Source organism: Phoxinus phoxinus, assembly GCF_949152265.1.
Source record: "Phoxinus phoxinus genome assembly, chromosome: 3".
Classification (NCBI taxonomy): domain Eukaryota; kingdom Metazoa; phylum Chordata; class Actinopteri; order Cypriniformes; family Leuciscidae; genus Phoxinus; species Phoxinus phoxinus.
In genome coordinates, this window is record NC_136878.1 from 21,050,849 (window position 1) to 21,073,520 (window position 22,672).

At 38.5% G+C, this 22,672-nt stretch overlaps 1 protein-coding gene across 2 annotated transcripts in view; it reads right to left on the reverse strand.

The window, feature by feature from the left end:
* Positions 1-22,672, reverse strand: part of dab2ipb (DAB2 interacting protein b) — a 150,195-nt gene that overhangs the window by 125,851 nt on the left and 1,672 nt on the right. The window lies entirely within an intron of this gene.

Sequence of the window (22,672 nt, forward strand, 5' to 3'; positions counted from 1 at the left end):
GAATTGCTTTCTAAAACTGGAAAATAGCACCAGGGAACTTTTGCGCCGGAACACGCCTCCTCTTTTCGCCGAAGTTCATTCCCTAATTTACCGACGTGCGTCTGTGGAGGGAAAAGTCTGCTGTGCGCGGGTGCAAAATAGGAACGATACATGTGTCGGTGTACAAAGTCAATTGCGCTGGGTGCAAGATAGGGCCCTTAGAGTTAAATCCTCCTTTTTACTTTCACGATTGGTTGCTAATAAAAAGGAAATTACCATATTTGGATCCGACAACATTGTACAGGAGAGAGAGAGCTTTCCAACGGTGTATGTGATGACAGGGTGCAGAGTAGACAGCGATCGCAGAGCAGCCGGATGATTTAGAACGACAACTTTTGATGAATTTATGAGAAATCTACACATGCAAATAGACAACGTGTAGTAAAATAAAGACCTATATATTAATGTATTTCGGACTTTTTTTCAGCACAAGTCTTGTTTTTGCCTGCCGTGTCTCGCCTTATTCAATAATAACAAAAAAATTACAATTTAAAATAACTGGTTTCAATTGATATTTTAAAACGTAATTTATTCCAGTGATGGCAAAGCTGGATTTTCATCATCATTACTCCAGTCTTCAGTGTTTTATCCTTCATTCTAATATGCTGATTGTGTGATCTGATGCTCTCAAGAAATGTTCCTGTTATCATCCATATTGAATGGATATAATATACAGGGTTTGAAATTAACTTTTTCCACTCACCGGCCAATTTGGCTACAAAATGTTTAAGTTACAGGCCATTCAGAACTTCTACTAGGCAAAAGATAATATATTAAAAATAATAATAATAATAAAAATAAAAATAAAAAGATATATATAGGCCTATATATATATAGGCTATATATTATACAATTTGGATTTCATTTTCATTTCGTATCATCATACAATCATGTCATCCAGCCATCTCCTCCTCTTTTTTTTCATTATCTTTTTCCCCAAAAATGTCTTTGTTTAGGTGGAGAGCTCAATACAGTACAATGAACATCAAACACCACATGGAACAAAACAAACCTGTGGTCTGGTCTCTAGATAAGCTATGGTCTTCTAAAATTGTAGGATGTTGGAAAATAATGTGTTTTCTGTTAACCAAATGCTTTTTAATCTTCGCTATTGCTTTAATGCAAATGAACAGGCGCCGTTATTTGCGTAGTGACGATCGTGTTCAAGTAAGCCAAATGTGTGCGTATTCTGCGAAATACGCTGTATTAATATATCGTAATGACTCACGAGTCGAGTATTTGCGCTAAATCTGCCAGATTTGGTTTACACGAACTTCCCCTGCCAAATTGTAACTCTGCCAAATTGGCTAGTGATTTGACAGCGTTACCCGCCACAGTTGGTTTTTACCCACATTTAGCGGGTTGGCTGGTGTTAATTTCAAACCATGGTTGTATAAAAAATGCACTTTAACTGACTTTGCCAGAGTCAATTTTAAATCGAACTGAAATTTAAATGAATGATCAAAACCATCCAAATCGAGTTGGCAGCTGTCTGCCAGCAACAGTCTATTTTATTTTCCTATCTTAGGAGAAACATCTGAGCCTGAGGTGATACTTAAACTATGAAAAAGTGTGATCAAAAATCTGATCAACAGAACATCTTTATCTGGAGTATCTTCATCTGACCAGATCTTTCTATGCTCAAAAGAACCTATTCAAGAGCCCTTATTCTGATGGAAAAAGCCTCAATCTCTGTGTACTTGATGATGAAGATGCAGGTGGCCAGAAACATACAAATCATGTTGTTTGGGGAGAACAATTATCAACCTCCCCAAAACTTCAGTGTAATTTTCTAGAATTTCTGTCAACTTGAAATTATATTTGGAATTAAAGAGTCATTTAGAAATGAGAACCCTTCAGAGATGCAATAAGAAAGGGAGAGGTTAGAGTTAATACACAGAAATTTAATTCAGGAATTCATGTCAATGAAAGGTATGACAAGATGTTTTGACTTGATTTGATTACAGTTCAGTGAAAACATACAACACAAAGATAAAACTTGCTTTCGATTTATTTGACTTTACCCATCTAATAAATTCTGTCCTTCAGGTGATACGTTAAACCGAGGTCCTGACTCTCTGTGGTCATAAAAAAATCATAGGATGTCTTTCGAACAAATAGGGGTGTAACCCTGGCATCCTAGCCAAATTTGCCCAGTGGCCTCTGTCCATCGTGGCCTCTTAATCATCCCCATATAAACTGATTGGCTTCATCACTCTGTCTCCTCTCCACCAGTAAGCTGGTGTGTGGTGGGCGTTCTGGCGCAATATGGCTGCCGTCGCATCATCCAGGAGGATGCTGCACATTGGTGGTGGTTGAGGAGATTCCCCCTATGTAAATTGCTTTGAGTGCAGAGATGCTATATAAATGTAATTAATTATTATTACTATTACCCAACCCTTGAACATCCAATCATACAGAACAATTCAACAAATGTATGTGAATGTGTGTTTGTGTGAAAAAAAAGATGAATAATTTTCCACATTTCTTAGTAAATGTCATTACCACCCCCATTATTGAAACCATAAGCAACATTGTGTGAGTTTTGTAGGCGCTTGTGAGAGTGTTTGTATACAAGACCATTGCATCCTGTAATCCTGCGGTAAAAAAAAGAGAAGTCTTATCTTGTAATTCAATGTGATGCAATTAGCATTGCAGCAGTGTTTTGAATGCCGGACCCAGCACAATCAATGCCTGCTAGATAATGAGAAGTACACTTAATAGCCCCATTGAAGACAGACACACACAGCTCAGAGATTTACGACAACCATTACAAGTCTATCATGCACACAAACACTCACACTGCTTTAGAAAGAGAAGCATAACTAGGTCTACAAGAGAAACTAACCACTATCTGAAAACAAGAGTATTACATTACTGACATATTTCAGTAGTTGCTGACAAATACTTTTATATAACTTTACTTAACATAGACTACAAGAACTGAACTGGAACCTTACAAGTGACTGAATGTATATACTTGGGCCCCTCCTCTTTCTTATATACATCCTCCCTATTGGCCAGATTATGCATAGCCACGGTCTTAACTTCCACTGTTATGCAGATTACATCCAACTCTATGTTACCACTCCCTCTCCCTCTGACCCACCATGCTCCCTCACTGACTGCCTCTCTGACTTAAAATTATGGATGCAAAACAATTTTCTCAAACTTAATACAGATAAAACCGAAATTCTGCTGATTGGCCCCAAAAGCATCCTCTCCAAATCTCCCAGTCTCACTCTCAGCATTGATGGTTCACCTGTCCACTCTACCCCTGCTGTTAAAAACCTTGGCATTCTGCTTGACTCCACCCTTAGCTCACTCACTAAGACTGCCTTCTTTCACCTCCGTAACATTGCTCACCTCCAACCCTTCCTCTCTGTTAGTGATGCACAGACTTTGGATGACTACTTTTTGACTACTAAATCACTTCAAAGGCTACAATATATTAAAAACTCGGCAGCAAGACTCCTCACCCATACCAGACGATCAGCACAAATCACCCCCATTCTCCACCAACTCCACTGGCTACCAGTTCCGTCCCGGATCAAATACAAAGTACTACTACTCACCTTCAAAGCTCTCCACAACCTTGCTCCCCCCTACATCCGCGACCTTCTGACCCCTTACACTCCTTCCCGCTCACTCAGATCCTCTGACCAAAATCTCCTGGCTATCCCTCACTCAAGACTTTCCACCCTGAGTGGCAGGTCCTTCAGTGCCTTGGCCCCCAAACTCTGGAACAGCCTCCCACAACCTCTTTGTGACCGTCCTTCTCTTCCCTTCTTTAAAGCACATCTCAAGACCTTTTTGTTTAATGATCATTTCTCCACACCAAACTCATAGCTTCATACAGATAGCTTGTCTTTGTTGTATTGTTTTGGTTGTTTGTTGTTGTGTTTCCTTGCCTTCCTACGTATGTAAAGCGACCTTGGGTTTGAGAAAGGCGCTATATAAAATAAACGTATTATTATTTTATTAGTATATAGCCTACTCTAGATAGGCAGCAATGTAATGCATTTTAGGACTGCAGACAACTATAGACAAGCAAATAAATTAAACAATAAAATATGACTTTGTATTTGTAGCATGTATATTCTGCTGTGCTTCTGTTCCATGCATGTGTATGTTAACCTAGTTTTCTAGTGTGCCAGGTAATCACTAATTAAGTTCACCTGTAGTTCTCATTTAACTCTGTGCATTTAAGTCCTCAGTTTCCTTTGTTCATATGTTCATTATTGTTGCGCTTAGCTTGGTTGTTCTGTTCCTGCCTGAGAGTTTGTTCCTGATTGTTTTGGTTTAATAAGAGTTCTTGTTAATAACTTGAAACTGCTGCGATTAGTAGTGATGTAGTACTCGAGTCCGGTCTCGGACTCGAGTCCGGTCTCGAGACCGATTTCTGCTTTCTCGGACTCGTCTCGGACTCGTTCCTTCAAAGACTCGGTCTTGACTTGGACTCGACCCTTCAAAGACTCGGTCTTGACTCGGTCTCGGATCCCACAGTGGGAGGAGAAGGACTCGTAATTTCAGACCGAGTTCTCGAGTTTTTTTTCCAACTCATTTTTTTATGTTAATATAAAAACACACACAACAATAATAATAACACATTAGCTTAGTCCATATTAGGACATTAAGACTGCTCCTCTAAACAATTCCCAATCTAGCTTAGTCTGTAGGCCTAACTGTTGATTATTAACTGGGGTGATATTAAATCATGAAAAATCACAAAATCTCGACTCGGACTTGCTTCCTCAAAGACTCGGTCTTGACTCAGACTCGACTGTATTTGAAAAACAACGGACTCGGTCTCGACTCGGACTCGACCCTTCAAAGACTCGGTCTCGACTCGGACTCGACCCTTCAAAGACTCGGTCTTGACTCGGACTCGACTGTATTTGAAAACCAACGGACTCGGTCTCGACTCGGACTCGACCCTTCAAAGACTCGGTCTCGACTCGGACTCGGCATAGGCGGTCTCGTCCCCATCAATAGCGATTAGATCCTCGTTCTCCTCGTCTATGTACCCCACATGTGACGCTATTCAGTTGACACTGTTTTTTTCTCACTAATATCAGATGTATACACCTTTTAAAAATGTATTCACTAACTCATTCACTCACTCACTCAAAAACAGGGCTATCGATTACAAAAAAAAGTGTGCACTAAATAAAAAAGACAGCATTTCAGCTCCTGTAACTCCTCAGTATATCAAGTCTTTCAATTCCTGACAGGATGTTGTTGCTTAAACTGAGCAGTGACCCAGTGCACAAGGTGTGTAATTAAACGTGATATGCTGCTCCATTCCATCTCCTGTCAAGAAATTAGTGCCAGGTCTTATTCTCAGTTACTTTAAAGTGTCATTTAATGGCTTACGGCTTCACGCTATAATAGGGAGGGCAATTGGTCTCTTTATCTTAGCAGGCAGTTTTCTGCTTCTCTAAATAAGCACTTCAAAATGACCAGTACTGTGATTTTATCAAATCATTTATAGCGGTTTTGTTAGAAGACGTCAATAATTTTTTGAATGATTGCCTTTTCCTTTTAATCTGCTAAATCCATTCGTGACGTGGTTACATCAAAAAGGAGATTACTTTATGCCACTGCCAAAGTGAAGGTCTTATCAGTGCAATAACATGCACACAAGGGAGGGGAGGAGAGAGGGAGCGAAACACAAATGGCAAAAGAGAGAGACAGAAAAAAAACAGATTTATTGCAAGTGTGACATCGAGACAAAGAGGAGTGTCTCTTGTCCTCATTGGCTGTACGGCCAGTCTCTGTGCTCCAACAGTAAGGTTTAAATTCCTCTTTATCAAAACCAAATGAGATTTGTTTTCCTTGTATTCCAAATTATAGTGGATATCATTTAGAATTATCATTAATTTAATTTAAGTGTCTATTACAATGATGCACTTTTAAATTAAAAACCTGCAGTAAAACAGACTCACTAAGTAGATTGCTCTCTGTTTAATAAGGCACCTGAGCTTATTTGCATTTGAATACTTCTGAGGACAAACACAGAAAAAGTTTCCCTGAGAAAGATCTAACAGCTACTGAATTCATACAGTAAATTAAATCTATTTGGTACATTTACCCAAATCAATTTGCACTATTTTTATGAAATCTCAAAAAGCATAGGCCTAAATATCAACGATAACAAGACAATACACGTCAATACACACAAACAAACAAACAGACAGACAGACAAAAAAAAGTTTACACAAATATATAATTAACAAAGAAAATGAACAATTTTCCTATTACCGGTACTCCCAGAACCAAACAACCCCCTTGAAATGCACCAAAAAGAACTCTCACACACTACAAATTCAGCACGTTCAGTTTCTGTTACTGAAAAAAAAAAAAGATAATTAGAGAAAGAAAAGTGCATTCAAGGAGACCAGCACTAACTTTAGAATTGCAGGCAGCACTTGGACAAACAGAAGTAATTGAGCATTTCCCTAAGGTAGAACAAGATAGAAGCACAAAAACCTGTCAAATCCAACAAGCCAGTCAAACATTTTTGATTTCCTCAGAATCAAAGCCAGAATTGCTTGTGCTATAACACCAGGCAAATATACTGTAAGACAGTTGAGACAGTTTCAGTTCAGGATCTTAAAGGTGTCCTATTATGCTTTTTTTTAACTTTCTTTTATTGTGTAATGTTGCTGTTTAAGCATGAAAAAGGCCTGCAGAGATACAAAGCACAAAGTCACTCCAAAGTGAGTTATTCTCTAGATCAGTAAGCACAGTTTCTGAACTCCCTGAAATGCCTTCAATTAGATAGAAATGAGTTTTCTTCTGGGAACGTACACATCACAATATTCCTCATTTAAATTATTCCTGGCGAAAGCATACGCAAAAATAAAAAAGGGGGTAAGGCCTGGTTGAGTTGTGTTAGCAGTGATTTGAAAATCGAAGTTACTGTAAGGGGCGTGAGATTTCCGGAAAAAAAGCGGAAGCGGTTGACGATTCACAAGACACTGGTCCAGCCGACCAATCAGAGCACATTGCACTTTTCAGAAGTAGGAGCTTCATAGAGACCGGAGCGAAACAGAGCGTTACTGACAGACTGGGAAGAGAGGTGCTGCAACAATGTAAAATATGTGTAAAATAAGGTGTATTTGAACATTCAAGCATTAAAACTACTAGTAGATCGCAAAACAAAATCACGACTTTGAAAATGGATAATGAGTCCCCTTTAAGACTTCTATGCTTTTTTTTACGAAAAGCTCAGAAATGAGAGCTCTAGCGCAAGTTATAGAAGACTCTAATATCATGTCATTCATTAATCACGTCATGCATTAACCACAGATCTAGCCAATCACCACTCGACATATGGAGTATTTAAGCCCGGTTAACACCCATTACTACGTTTTGCAGAAACTGACGCCGGCGTTCACCCCCATCCTCCCCACTACCAGGTCGGTCCCTGTCCATCCATCGGGGGTAGGCTCCGCCCCTGCTTTCATCTTCAGGCAGGAACTGCAACAAGTGTCTCCTACCCTCCGGATTTGGATTACGGACGGGGCCTACGCCAAAGAACTTTTACATTTAATTTTCCATACAAACTGTTAAATAACTCAAAAAACTCTTGCCTCCCAAGTCTTTCTGGTAGAAATTTTACTATTCAAATATAATATTCTTGTAATCTGTAATGCAGATTATATCAATTATGTGTATGAACTGTTATTTAGTCTTCAATAAACAACAAATACACCAAATCAGAACATAAGTTCTGACTCAGAAATGTGTAAGAGATTGAATGAGAATGTGAAGCAGCTAAAGAATTAGTGTTTGTGATTGTAGAAGAGCATAATTAAATGTGGTACAGAAAATGTGAATAAATATGATCCTTCGTCTGGTCAGGAATGAACAGAAAACACAATATTCAAACAAATCATGTTTGCATTTGCTTGCAAATGTCCCTTTATCCAAATAACAAAACCAAGTCTGGTAACACAGTGTTGGGGAGTGAACAACTAATACCCTAAGCTCTAAATAATGTGTTACTGCATGAAAAAGAGGAAACCCTTAGAAAACACACACACGCATATTGATTTAAAACGCTATCCTTATCTATATATGTACGACAAACAGAGAGGCAAAGCACTGATTCTTCAGACATGGGACAAAACTTTACCTTTAGATTATATTAATGAGAGATTACCATTTGAAATGTTCTTAACACAAATGTGCCACTTCATTTGATTTGATTTGATTTGATTTTAGCAAAATTATGAAAATTAATATTACATGATCACTCACACCAAAATAAAAAAATGTATCAAGTAAGTCCTATAGCAGCTAATATTAACTATTTCCATTTTACAGTACAAGTTATCCTGGTTTAAACACAAGAGAGCCATACAGCAGATTAATCACTTCATTATATGACTGTATGTAACCAATTACTAAACAAAAGCCTGGAAATAAATCTGTGATGAAATTCTTCTAAGTAGGTCAGAGAGTAATACAGCAGCTGATCTGTTTTCTCTCACTCTCTTCCTCCAGCTGCTCTGGACTGTTCTGTTCTACTGTATTTCAGTGTGGACAAAAATGTCATGTGTGCATACAGTCACACTGTTCAACGTCCATAATGATATTCCTGACATTCATAATGCATGTTTCTTTGAGAAGACATCAGATTGCTGTATCTCATGCATACATGTCATACACTCACATGCTTCACATGCATATGGATCATTTCATGTTTCTCAGTTTTTACTTTTTGATTATTTACATCATAGGTTTTTCTGCTATCCAATGAATCAGTATAGAGGTACTAACCTATTGTTTATTGCTTATTTTATGTCAGCGCAAACAACACCACTTAAAATACATCCGGTTAAACTACGGTAAAAAGCAAAACAAAATTCACTATAAATATGGTGATGATGATATATTATGTATTACAGGATGGCATATTGGAGCTTGTATATTTTACAACTTATAACTGTATAATTCATATAATGTAAAATATACATTATATAATAATACTGTATATCATAATATATATAAAAATGTGCTGATAACTGCCATTATACAGGTAGTACAATAAAAAGACATGATGAATCAAATGATGAAAGGTCCATAAAGCATTGCCAATACTCATAGACTGTGCACAGGGTCATACACACAAATAAAAAACACCATCAGGGTAACACACTAAACTAAAATAATGCAGTAAACACTCACTAAATAATAGAAAATGTAACACGAAACACCTTGTACATTACTGACAAAAAAAAAAGAAACAACAAAACTACTTAAATCATATGTAATTGAACGTGAAGTTTCAATTAAATTTGTTTTACAGTGAATAGTCAGCATTATATTTCAATACATTATGAAAGCAAACACCTGTTGAAAATTTGCAGGCACAACATTGCGGAGGAAGTGTGTCTTGCCTCAATTTAAACACTCAACTCACACACAAAAATAAGCCTGTAAGCATTAGCCAGTTCCACAAAACAATAGTCCATTACAGACACAGACGAGGTGAGACAGCAAAGAAGGATACAGAGAGGAGAAAAGCAGAATGAGGGTGCGCTCAGAGGTGTTTACCTGAGAGGAAATCGCTGGATGTGTTCTCTTGCCTGTTCATTGCCAGTTTCTGTAGTTAGTCCTTCAGAGCGTGAGCAGCATATGCTAAGAGTGTGTGAGAACATGCCGTTACCATGTGTACAAGAGCAAGCGTGCGTTTTGCGCACTGTGCTTTCTGAAGACTATTTGCAATCAGCTGAGGCAGAGTTTTGCCTTCTGGCAATTTCAATGTCACAAATTCTCTCGGTCTCTCTGCCTTTTTGTTTTGTAAAAACGCAGTCAAAACTAGTCAACACAAATGACGTGCATTACTTGTTTATTTCAAATTACAGATCTCAGGTGGCAGCAAGTGTTGAAAGGAAAAGATTAATTGTATAGAGAAAATGGAGGAGGAGGATGTTTTTCCATTAATCCATCTACTCTTTTCATAAATCTAACATATTAGTGGCTTAATGTTTTGTGTGAGTGTCTGAGCCATTTCATTTTTCAAACAGAGTCTCAGAGTGTAAAGCAACCTCACAGAAAATAAAGAGATGAAAGATTGAGAGGGCAGTGAAGGAACAGAGTGAATCTGTGAGAATCCCGGCCATCCTAGCCATTGTGAGACATGGAAGTGTTAGTGCATGTACGCGCTACACAGTAAAATTAAATTCTGTGAAATTTATGGTAAAAACCCGGCAGCTGTGGTTGCCAGAACTTTACTGTAAAAAATATGGTACCGTAGCAACATCTTAGGTTTTACAGATTTAACTTACATTTACAGAAAAAAAAAACATTTCAGTAGCTGATATAATGTTAATATACCAATATTGAAGTAGTAATATCTGTCTTGTACCTTTGTAATACACTGATGACCCCCAAAATCAGGTGATGATGAGAAAGTCACATGATGAATCAAAGCTCATCACAAGCAGCATTTCCACAAGCTGAAGCTAAATACTAACATATAAAAGTTAGTATACTACACTACACATTACTACTTGTACTTACTATAGTAATAACGCAGTAATTATGCATAATTACAAGTAATTAACCCTAAACCAAACCCTAACCATAACTCTATAGTAAGTACATTAAGTTAATTAATATTACTCAGTACGTATCTGAGTAAGTACAATTTAACTATGTCACCTTAAAATAAAGAAAAAAATCAAGGTGCACAATAAAAGGTAAAATTGTGCAAAAACACTTTAGTCCACAAATACCACCTTCATTGCAGTATAATGATATGTCTTATATTGGATCTTGGACTTGAATTTAGTTTCTTTAAATTTCTATTTAATTTGGTGTATACATTCTTTTGAATCAGCCTTACAATAATTTTCTCTAAATCCATTTGGATTCATTTTGTAAGGTTATAAGATATTTTTTACTTAAGTTAAAAGTGCACTAAGTAACAAAATTTAAACAATGAGTCAATACATCATCAATCCGTCATCCAAAATGTTGTCTTTCCCTGATTCACTATGGTATGCTTATAAGTGTTTATCTTTCACACATGACGGAATGGTTTTCTTTGAAAATTGTGTACGTCACTCGCCTGTGTGTATCCTGTCCATAAATAGATAAAAGTTTTGATGTGGGTATGGTGTGGGAGTCTCATAGGTTAATTGTCACAATGAGAGAGAAAGATTGACATGGAGCATGCTAAATCTCGAACCTCTGGGGAATAATTAGTTTAAGGCGAGACGCGGCAGGCAAAAACATAGTTTTTTTTTCACTGGTCAATTCTGAGATTTTTGGCTATTTGTCTTCAAGAACATGTATTTTTTCAGAATTGTGCTGAAAAAAAGTCCAAGATACACATTTAGGTCTTTATTTTACTACACTTCGTCTGTTTGCGTGTGTGTGGATTTCGCCTAAATTCATCAAAAGTTGGCATTCTAAATCATCACGCTGATCCGCGATCGCTGTCTGCACCCTGTCATCAAATACAACGTTAGTAAGCTCTCTCTCTCCTTTGCAATGCTGTCGGATCCAAATATGGTTAGTTCCTGTTTATCAGCAACCAATCATGAAAGTAAAATGGGCGATGTAACTCGAAATGCGCGATGCCAATTTCAGACAACGTGATTCGTTCAGAATCGCCATGTGACGCGCTATGACATTTCATACTATTTGTATTTACTGTATAAGGGATTCTTTCTTATACAACAGGCTTAAAGTGTGTTGTCATACCTTGACAGTTTCGACCACTAACTCTGCAGTCGTCTTCAGAAGCGTTTTTTTGCCATACAAATCTTTAAAGGCCGTTTTCTCAAAATTCGTTTTTTCTCACACTCCGAGTGACGATTTTCCACTTCTGTAGCACCTACACACCACACTTTACAGTCGTATTCCTAACTATATTGTGAAGGTTTGTCTAGAGGGATTTGTTTATATATCATTATTGGCCTGATTTATATGACATTTTATGCCTAGGGCGGAAATAAAAAATGTTACGGCTATTGGCAGTATTTTCTGATTTACAGGTTAACAAAAGGAGATATTCATAATCCCCTCTGGTAATGTCTTTTCATTGAATATATCAACAAAATGCTAAAATATTGAACCTTGTTTTATTCCAATGGTCAGATTCACCACTTCAAAATATATGCAAATTACCGCATATTTAATTAGATATAGCCTGATTAGCATATTTAAACATACAATTTTAGAAAACTTGCAATACATTTTTTACATATTTATGAAAGTTGACTGTTTGATTCATAGATTAACGATTTTAAACGGATATTGTGTCCACAAAAAGTTTTAATTTAAACATCAGTGAAATTAGTTGTAGCACACATATCTAAACAAATAAGCAACCTATCAGAATTGGGTTTTTTTTTTATAGAATATTAAAAAGATTAATGCATGCTTGTCTAAAGTTTGCCCATCTCTACTGTGCTCTAAAAGATGCCTGTTTGTATTCTAGGCTGCATTAACAATTTAGCGAAAGCCATTTACCTTAATTATACAATAAAAGTAATATAATAAAATAACAGGTCCCATAAATAAAATGTATACAGTAGCTTAACATTAAAACTGCTTTTGTTCTGTTATGTTATGTTGATTTGGGACCAAGATTCAATAGTCCTAGCAAACACAAGTGACTTGACAGGTGTGATGAGGAATATATTTGTTAACTATGGCAGTTACCATTTAATTGTTCTTTTCATTATTTTCAAAAAACCTCCACAGCCTTCGTATTTATCAAGTCTCAACAAAAAAAACATCTTCAACTGCTGTATTATTCAAGCAAAACACAACAGTGGTCAGAATTAGTGCAGCAGCTCTGAAATAAAGTAAATATTCTACGCTGCTTCAGTCTATTGGAAATGGGGGTTAATGTCTGCTAAAAGTGAAAGACATGCATGATATGAGAAAGATATGCACGCCCCTGCCTCACTCATTTCACAGTGCACTAACAACATGACAAGATCAATTCCTCATGACTTCCATGACATCCAACTTATTCTCTCTCTATTCCTTTTTATCTCATACCTCTCCCTATCTTGCCTGCTTTGATTATCCAAGATTTAAATTAAGATGTCCGTTTAGTGTGACCATGATGTCTAAGATATACAGCAGCTCTGACAGTTCATGTATGAATTAGCACAAGTGTGCTTGCCTCTACTTTGTCTTTGCAGAGTGTGTGACAACCATGGCACACTATTGATCAAGACTTCTTCTCTGACAGTGTGCGAGTTAAGAAAGAGAATGTCACATGATGAATCAAAGCTCATCAGAAGCAGCTTTTCCACAAGCACCATAGGTTAAATGTGAGGATCAAAGGAGAAGGGATATTACAGATACAACTATATTAATTAAGATACTACTCTCACCTAAGCTTACACATCATACGCTGGAGGTCACTCTTCCGTCGTCACTAGACTCGCGTACGGCCATTACCGGAAGCCAGTGATTATAGTTTATAAAGTTGTAAATATGGATATTGTTTCTTACAAAAATGCATTGAGGATCAGAAGGCCTTTATTAACCCACTGGAGCCATAGATTGCTTTTATGATGGATGGATGTGCTTTTTTGGGCTTCAAAACTCAGTTAAAAATGGTAAATGGTAAATGGACTGCTAAGATATAACGCTTTTAGTTTTAACAGACCCATGGCCACCAAAGCGCTTTACATATTGACTCACATTCACCCATTCATTCACTCATTCATACACCGATGGCGGTGTCAGCCTAGCCTGGTTCTACCAGACTCTCGTACATTTCATTTGTATAGAGAGTCTGGCCTCTCTCCATTGACAAGTGTTAATTTCCATGCAGGCGGGTACTCTGTTGAAGTTTAAAACTATTGGATCTGCTCAGAGTCACTCTAGATCTGCCATAACCAATCGCTAACGTTTGGTCGTGACGTATGACGACTCAAACTAGCGCCCAACCTCAACGTCATCGTTCTCAGCCACTCCCCCCGTTCGCTGATTGGACCGGTAAAAATTTGACCGGAGAAAACCCAAGAATATACTGCAATCTCAGACGTAGTACTGAAGGAAAATGAAAATTGAGCGGAAGTACGTAGGAGGGCAGAGCCAGGCTAGTGTCAGCCATGCAAGGTGCCAGCTTTTAGGTTAGCTGGGGTTAGGTGTCTTTCTCATGGACACCTTGACACTTGGTCAGGTGAAACCGGGGATAGAACCACAAACCTTCCGGTTTGTAGACAACCTACATGAACCACTGAGCCACTGTCGCCCCATTTACTATTCACTCCAATTATAAAGATTTGTGTAAGATTATAATTTACACTTATAAGATTTTCAAAATGTGATAGACCACAAACATGAGGACAAAAAATCCTAGATTTAACCGTTTTGCTCCTATAGTGAGTGGTGTGCCATGATGTGACAAAGACAGCACACCACACACTAACAGATTTTCAACCAGAGTCTCGACTGTGAACACAGGAAATCTCGCAAAATCTCACGAGACTTCAGAATAAGCATGGCAGGAAGAAATTGCGATGATAGTGTTTGGAATGATTTTTACTGAACATTCATAGGGAAAAAAACATTGTACCCAGCATTATATATAACCTTTTATACAGAAAGATATTCATTCTTCATTGTCTTTATTGGATTTATTGTCTGTTTCGAAATAGTTCTTTAATTCCTCTATAGAACCTCACTGAACCCTTAACACTCTGCTTCCTGCAAGAGAGAGAGAGTGAGTGAGTGAGTGAGTGAGTGAGTGAGTGAGTGAGTGAGTGAGTGAGTGAGTGAGTGAGTGTGAGTGTGTGTGTGTGTGTGTGTGTGTGTGTGTGTGTGTGTGTGTGTGTGTGTGTGTGTGTGTGTGTGTGTGTGTGTGTGTGTGTGTGTGAATGATCGTGTCTCCCATCATCTCGCTTTCTGATTGGATATTGTTTCGTTTCACGTGATAATCTCCAGAGCGTGCACGGGTTTGTCCTCAGGGTTCCCCCCACACATCAGGATTTCTGATCGTAAATATTCAACATGTTCTTCCGAGCAGGTTCGGACACTCTTAACACACATCACACCAAGGGAAAATCTGATAAGATAATCTGTAGAACCATCAAGATAAGCGGGACATACTGTAGCTAGGATTGTCGGAAGGGGGGAAATTGGCCCAAAATCAGCCCGATTATCTTTTGGTGTGTACCCAGCATTAGAAGAGCCAGGATATTTTTTAATATAACTCAGACTGTGTTTGGCTGAAAGTCTTATAAGTCTTATACACCTAGGACGGCTTGAGGGTAAGTAAATTATAGGATAATTGAAATGTTTGGGTGAACTAACCCTTAAAGTGCAATAAGACGTGAAAGAGAACTTAGTTTAATACTCACGGGTCACGCTGTCTGACAGCCAGCTTTCTGTGCGTGTGATTCAGATGTATGCAGAAAACCATACATCAAAAGTTTAGACTAATATGGCTTTAAAACCTATGCAGATAATAAACTTTCATGATGATGAAGAACTGCAAGGTCATGTGAGCGTGACTGCAATAGAGATGATAATCAAAACTAAACAGATGTTTTAGTTTTTGGCAGAGTATCCAAGGCACGAGATGTAAAGGCTCTACCCTCTTCTGAAAAGTGTTGTGGGTAGCAGCAGCTCATTTACATTGCAATAACGCTGTGAATGTGCTCTTCCTGGAGCAACACACTTAAACACGACAACTAAAACCAACGAGCGAGTTGCTCGAATGGCGGCAGCCATGTTGCGCCTTCATCTTGAAAATACATTAGCCAAAGAGGGACATACCTGGAAATTCAAGCTTTGCCTTACGCACTTTTACACTCAGTGGCACCGTGACGAATGCGAGGGGGAGATTACTCGCGACTGCCGGCAGATTTGAAAGCCTATTGAAGATGGAGGATCACGCCTATTCTCGAGGACATGTAACAGTGTCGCCAAGGAAGCAAAAGAGAGAATTAAAACGACAATGCAACAGGCAAATCAACAAGACCAAAGTCAATATTGGAGTGGCTTTTCCAAGATGGAAAGAGCTCATGAGAAGCACGGAAAGGGACGCTGAAGATGCCTGCTTTCTTTTCGACAGGTAATTCAGCCTATTTGTCTAAATTCAAAGTTTTATAGTTGCTTGGCTAACTATAGCATGGTTGTGCATAATGCTAGAATGACGTCTAGGATACTTTTCCTCGCGTCAATGATGAAAAAGGATTGTTTACCTTGTATCATAAATCTGTGTACTGCGACAGATCACAGGCGATGAATAGTTTTACATGGACGAAGCCGAACTTGAAGCCATGTTAATCTTGGAATAATACGGCCACCGTAGGAGTTAAAATTCCCCTTAGAATGGGAGGGGCCAGAAAGTAATATTCAGTTGGTAGTCATATACAATTTCACCACTAGATGGGAGAAAATCTTACACAGTTTAGCTTTAATGAGAGACCACTATTGTTGTTAATATGCAGCTGATTAGAAATTGTGCATATACATTCTTGAACTGTACAATTTCAAACCAGACAATTTCAGAATAATTGCAGAGCTATATACAATATCAGTTAAATTCACAAATCACCCAAAATGCGGTCATCATTTTCTCACTCTTATGTCATTAATTGAAGTTATTTTGAAGAATATTGGTAACCAAAAAAAAGTTAAGGGAAAACTGACAACTGACTAAGACTTTTTGCATAATGCACCTGTATGATGCAAGATCAGGTCTGAATTTTTGGAATCAAATGTATCACACTTTTCATGTGTGTTTTACATTTACAAAGTACTATATATTCAATATTGTATCACTATTAATTCAAAACAAACACACATGGATGAAGTCAATTAATCTATAAGATGTAGCTGAGTGTCAAATAACCAGCCAGTTTCAGCTGTTATAGATTGCAGTTTGAATTCATTGCCCTTTACTGTGATGAAGGTATACAATAATGTGTATGCGCTTACATAGAGATTTAATTCACATCCTGACAACTTAATGAGTAAATGTGCTGTAGTGTTTGCTGTAGTGTTGTCAGAACAGGAAATGTTTGCATGCATATGGTGAGAATATGTATCCGATAGAAGGAACGGTTATTTATAATGCAATAACGAGCACACACGCACACACACACACACTTTTCCATGACAAGAACAACAGCACGATTATGAATTATGGATCAATAATACTTCAGATACATGCACACTGAAGCTTGCAAACACACACGCACACACAACCGTCCTTGAACAACAAGGCTCTGGTAAACAACTGTAGTAATAATCACCCATGTGTGTCTAATATCTCAGTTGCTACACATTTGATTGATGAACCTACGTTTAAACATCTGTCCTCTAGATTATAATCTGATTATACATCACTGTTCACAAAGTACACAGCTAATATCTAATACTCAAATCAATATACATGTTTGCAGCAAGGGGCCGGTAAAGCCTGATTGGCTGTGTGAGGGACATCTCTAATTTACACAATTGCTCAAGAACTTTCCACGTTTTGGCGAAAATCTTGAATTAATTTTCATGCTCTGGCATTCACTTCAATGTGTGACTTTCTGGGGCCATATTACAGAAACAACTCAGAATCTTATTTTATCTGCTTATAGTAACCATGGTGATTTCAGTAAGGTTCTCCTTTTAAAACATGGAACTTCTCAGATCTTAAAGGGATAGTTCACCCGAAAGTGAAAATTATTTTATAATTTACTATATACAGTCAAACCAATAATTATTTTGACACCAGATATTATTATTTTATTTTTTTACTAGTGCATGCAGGACGCTATAGTTCATTTATGTAAGTGAGGATAGCAAAATAAAGTAAACTGTGACATATTATACCCAAAAAATCGTCATACAGTGGACTACCAGTAAAATTTATTTTGACTATGTTTTGCTTAAAGGTGACATATCATGAAAAAAGTTAAAAAAGTGACAACCCAGTAACTTTGTTTTGGTAAGACTTTCTCTGCAAGCATGTCAAAAAATAAGCCGATCAGATTTCGCTCCCCTTCTGACGTAGGAAGGAGATCTTATTATAATATTACCACCCCTTATTCTGCACGTTTCCACCGACGGCGCCGCCATTTGAGCCCCTTTCACCCAGAGATTACAGAAAATACACGGATAATCCCGGGATCGTTTGGTTTTTGGTTCATTCACACTGCCAGTGATTTTCCGGGATCTGTGATTGCGTTCACACATATCCCGATAAGATCCCGTAAAGACACGTGACGTCAGGATGAGACGTGTAATGTACGCGTCGAAACGTACACTAATGCTGCGTTCACACCAAACGCGAATATGCGTCAAAATTCGCGCCTGCCGCGTCTGGTTATTCGCGTGACCACTTTGTGTTCATTCGCGCGTCAAGAGCGGAATTGACGCGTGTAAAAAAAAAAAGTTTGAAGCGAAATTTACGCGCGTCACGCGCGTCAAGAGGCGAAAGTCAGTTTCGAGACCCGCTGGCGGCCATCTTTTTACAAGATGTCTGATGAGCGATCATTTACCGAGAGAGTCACCGCACTGTATTTACTCTGGAGAGCAGAACAGCGGCGTAGGGATCATCGTCGCCGTATTTGGGTCCACCAGACCCTTCGGAGGCGAACCCAGTTTGGCGAATTTCACCATTTGCTCCAGGAGCTGCGGCTGGATGACGGCCGGTTTCAGCGGTACTTCCGCCTGTCCCGCGCCCAGTTTGATGACCTGCTGTCCCGCATCGGAGCGAGGATCACCCTCCAGGACACCAACTACAGGCGCTCTATCCCAGCTGCGGAGCGCCTGTCCATCTGTCTTCGGTTAGTAAATGTATATGCTATTTTAAATACAGTATTTGCTATGCTATCAATATTTTTTTTAAACTGTGGTACGGATACCACTGTTGGCGCTCTTTCTAGTGATAACGTAAGTTACTCCGTTAACTGCTATAACCTAACGTTAAGTTAGACATCAACCTAGAAATTAAAATATTATATTGGCAGACGCGATACTGTCGTGTCTCTGTAATACAGTGATCTTTCTAGTGATACTGAGTTAGCTATAACCTAGACATCAACCTAGAAATTAAAATATTATATTGGCAGACGTGATACTGTCGTGTCTCTGTATAAACACAGTGATCTTTCTAGTGATACTGAGTTAGCTATAACCTAGACATTAACCTAGAAAGTGTCGTACAACTCCGGCCGACTGCTCACAGCTAAAATTATACGTTCCTCCATTTTGAATGAATGACTCTGGGCGGGCCTGCCGCCACAACATCAAGCAGGCTCCTGATTGGTTAACGCGGCGCGAATTTGACGCAGAAGTTCAGATTTTTCAACTCGGGTGGCAGACGCGAATTCGCGTCAAACGCGTGAATGCACAAAAAGCACAATTCGCGCTTAACGCGTGTATCGCGCCAAACGCGCCAAACGCTCAATTCGCGTCATTCGCGCGAACTAGACGCGCGAATGAGGCGAATTCGCGTCTACCGCGCCGCGCCAAACGCCTCATTCGCGCCGCAAGAACTCCAGACGCGCGTAAACGCGCCTTACCATTGACTTAACATTGAAATCACTCGCGCCTGACGCATATTCGCGCTTGGTGTGAACGCAGCATAACGCATCGCGTACCGTTCCACAAAGCTAGCGAACGATCTCAGCTTCAGCGCGGATATTAAGGAGCTTCCTGGTCTCTGCTTCGTTCCAGGTTGCAGAATTTTTTTCGTTCTTTCTTTGTTGATGACGAACACAAACTTTATTCTAAGAGAAACAGAGCCACGCGATGGCAGGTGCCGTCCGACACACCCCTTATGGCATTGATCCTGGCTTTTGTTCACACAGGGCGCGAACAGGTGTTGTTCCGAATTTCGACCCCCTGCCAAATTATTACCCCCCCCCTCGTTGAAGTCAGTACCTGATTGCCTAATCCTAACCCCACCCCTAATCCTAACCCCTCCCCCAAAACTAATCCTAAACCTACCAATGCTATAGGGGGGTAATAATTTGGTGGGGTTCTAACGCAATGGGAAAAGTTTGAGCAAAGCATTGCAAACTGTTCTGTCGTTGGCGAGCACAGTACACTATTTAGAGTCCCAGCCTCAGATGAGACAAGAGAGCAGTGGATTTATTTTATTTTCAATGGAAATCCCCCAGAAACAGATGAATCAATGTAACACCATAACAACTACATAAATGTATCCACTAACCATTTAGAAACGTCCAAGTGCAGTCTAAAAGCTGCAACCTCTTCCTGAGTCTCTCCGTAAGGCTGCAATCCGCTACTGGTTATTTCTGAGATTTTGGATGAGTAAAATTATTTGAGCGTTTTTGTTATTGCCGGAGTATCGGAAGCTCGTGTAAAGGATCGTCTCTCTTCTAAACGGAGGTGGGGAGCAGAAGCTCATTTGCATTTAAAGGGACACACAAAAATGTAACGTCTTTGCTCACACCCAAAAAAAGGCAAATTTGACAAGCTATAGTAAATTATCTGGACAGTATTTGGAGCTGAAATTTCACAGACACATTCTGGGGACACCATAGATTTATATTACTGTACATCTTGTGAAAAGGGGCATAATATGTCACCTTTAAGAGTTCTTTAATTGCTAACAAAAACTGTTTACACCACAGACTGAACAAAATTAAGCATTGCTAGGTAATTGGCTGACCTAAATTGGTATTATCTAATTGTGTACTTAAATTTGCCGGCTGACAGAAATTCAACCGAATTTATTTGTGAGACAGTCTAACAAAAGGATGGCCAAAACCAGTGAAAAATCAACTGATTTGATAACTTGGTGTTCTTGTCATATTGTATTACCATTTTCTAAACTATAATGAATAAACTGTGATAATGTGAGAAATTTTGAAGGTGTCATGAATACATTTTGGTTTGAATGTATATATATTAGTACAGTAAGATAGTTTTGAGAAATGTTTTATGTCCATACAATGGAAGTCAAATTTACCAACATTACCAACATTCTTTAAAAAAATTGTCGAGCAAAAAACAAAAAGAAATGACATGAGGGTGAGTAAATAAAAAAAAAGTCCTTTAACTTAAGACTTAAGATTTAATGTTTTATTATTATGGCCAAACATAGACACTAATCCCTCATCTGCACTCAGGTTTAATCTGAGTTTACAATATGAGACATCGGTAATACTGAAGAATCTCTTCCTATTACAGAAAGAAAGGATGTCTGCTCTGGAATTACAACCCCTGTCTTTAATCTTTGGAGGCAGTGACATTTAACCAGAAGTGGAATTCATGAGCATGTTCACCTGAGCGAAGAACGGAATGATGGGATATTTATGATGGGTCATTTAGTTTAAAGAGAAGGGAAGGCTGCTTTAGGGAAGATCCTGAAGGGGCCCGAGGGGAGCATGAGAGCTCAATTCACACCCACTGACATTTTCCAGAGGACAAATCAATTAGCAAGGTCTTAAAGAGAGGCCGTGTGTGACTGAGTCACAGGCTCTTAAACTGTAACTGAGAAAGCACTGCAGAACGCAACGCATGCATGCACACACACACACACCACACACACTCCACAACAACAACATGAACAGACCCACTCAAGATGGCGTAAGCACAACTTAAAACAAAAACAGCTTCCACAAATAAAACATTATGATCACTTTTATGTGCTGCTGTTTGAAAAAAACCAATGGGATAGGGGAGCAGAACTGGGTAATGAAGGATTACTAATGATTTGAAGCCTGATTAGTAGATACATCCAGAATAATATAAAGAAAAAGCATGGAATTCTCCAAAATAATACCAGTCAAATTCACAAAGAAATAGATTGTTATGATCAATATTAAAATAAATGTAAAATAAAACAATAAAAGGCAAAAACTGATTAAAATAAGTTAAAATAGTTTTAAATGCTAAAAGTGAGATGGCATCACATTTACAACATTATATTTTACAGTAATGGATATTGCTGCACTTCTCTTGCTGTCATGCATACTGTAACACGTCGCACTCAAGTTAAAAGTTCATTTCACTGCCCTGCATCTTCTGCTTTTAAACGCAAAAACGTGTTGAGTGAATGGCCCATACTGTGCAAATATTATTTTCCATAAATGTCTATTTGCATAGTATCAAACCTAGAGATGCGACCAATAGGGCATTAAACATGCTTCGCTAAGTAATAAAACATAAACCTTTTGATAACTTTTAAGCACAACATGAGTAAATCATGTGCCATTGTTACTACGTAATAATCATGAGACTTGTTCCTTTTTTGTCATTGTGATCATTCACAGCAGATGACCATGTGTCAGACTGCCTGTCTGGACGGGAAATACCCACCAATTGCAAATGACAGGAATATCTATATAATAAAAATCTATAATAAAAGAGGAATACATGTCTGTGAATGGAGAAAAAAGGAATAGGTCCATTCAGCTGCAATAACCATGAATCATTTCTCCAACCCAACAGCCTTGTTGTGAAGTAGAAGTATTTTGACTTGGCTCAGAAGATTAATCAGAACTACTAGCAAGTTACTTTGCTACAAGGACTTACTGGGCAGCTGTTTTCTCCGGCTTATATCATAAATTCCTCTGAGACAAATCCTCAGAATTCTTTGAACTGTGTTCTTAAGTTTATCTTGATAGCAGATTCACATAAAAAGCACATCAACATGTAGAACCATGCC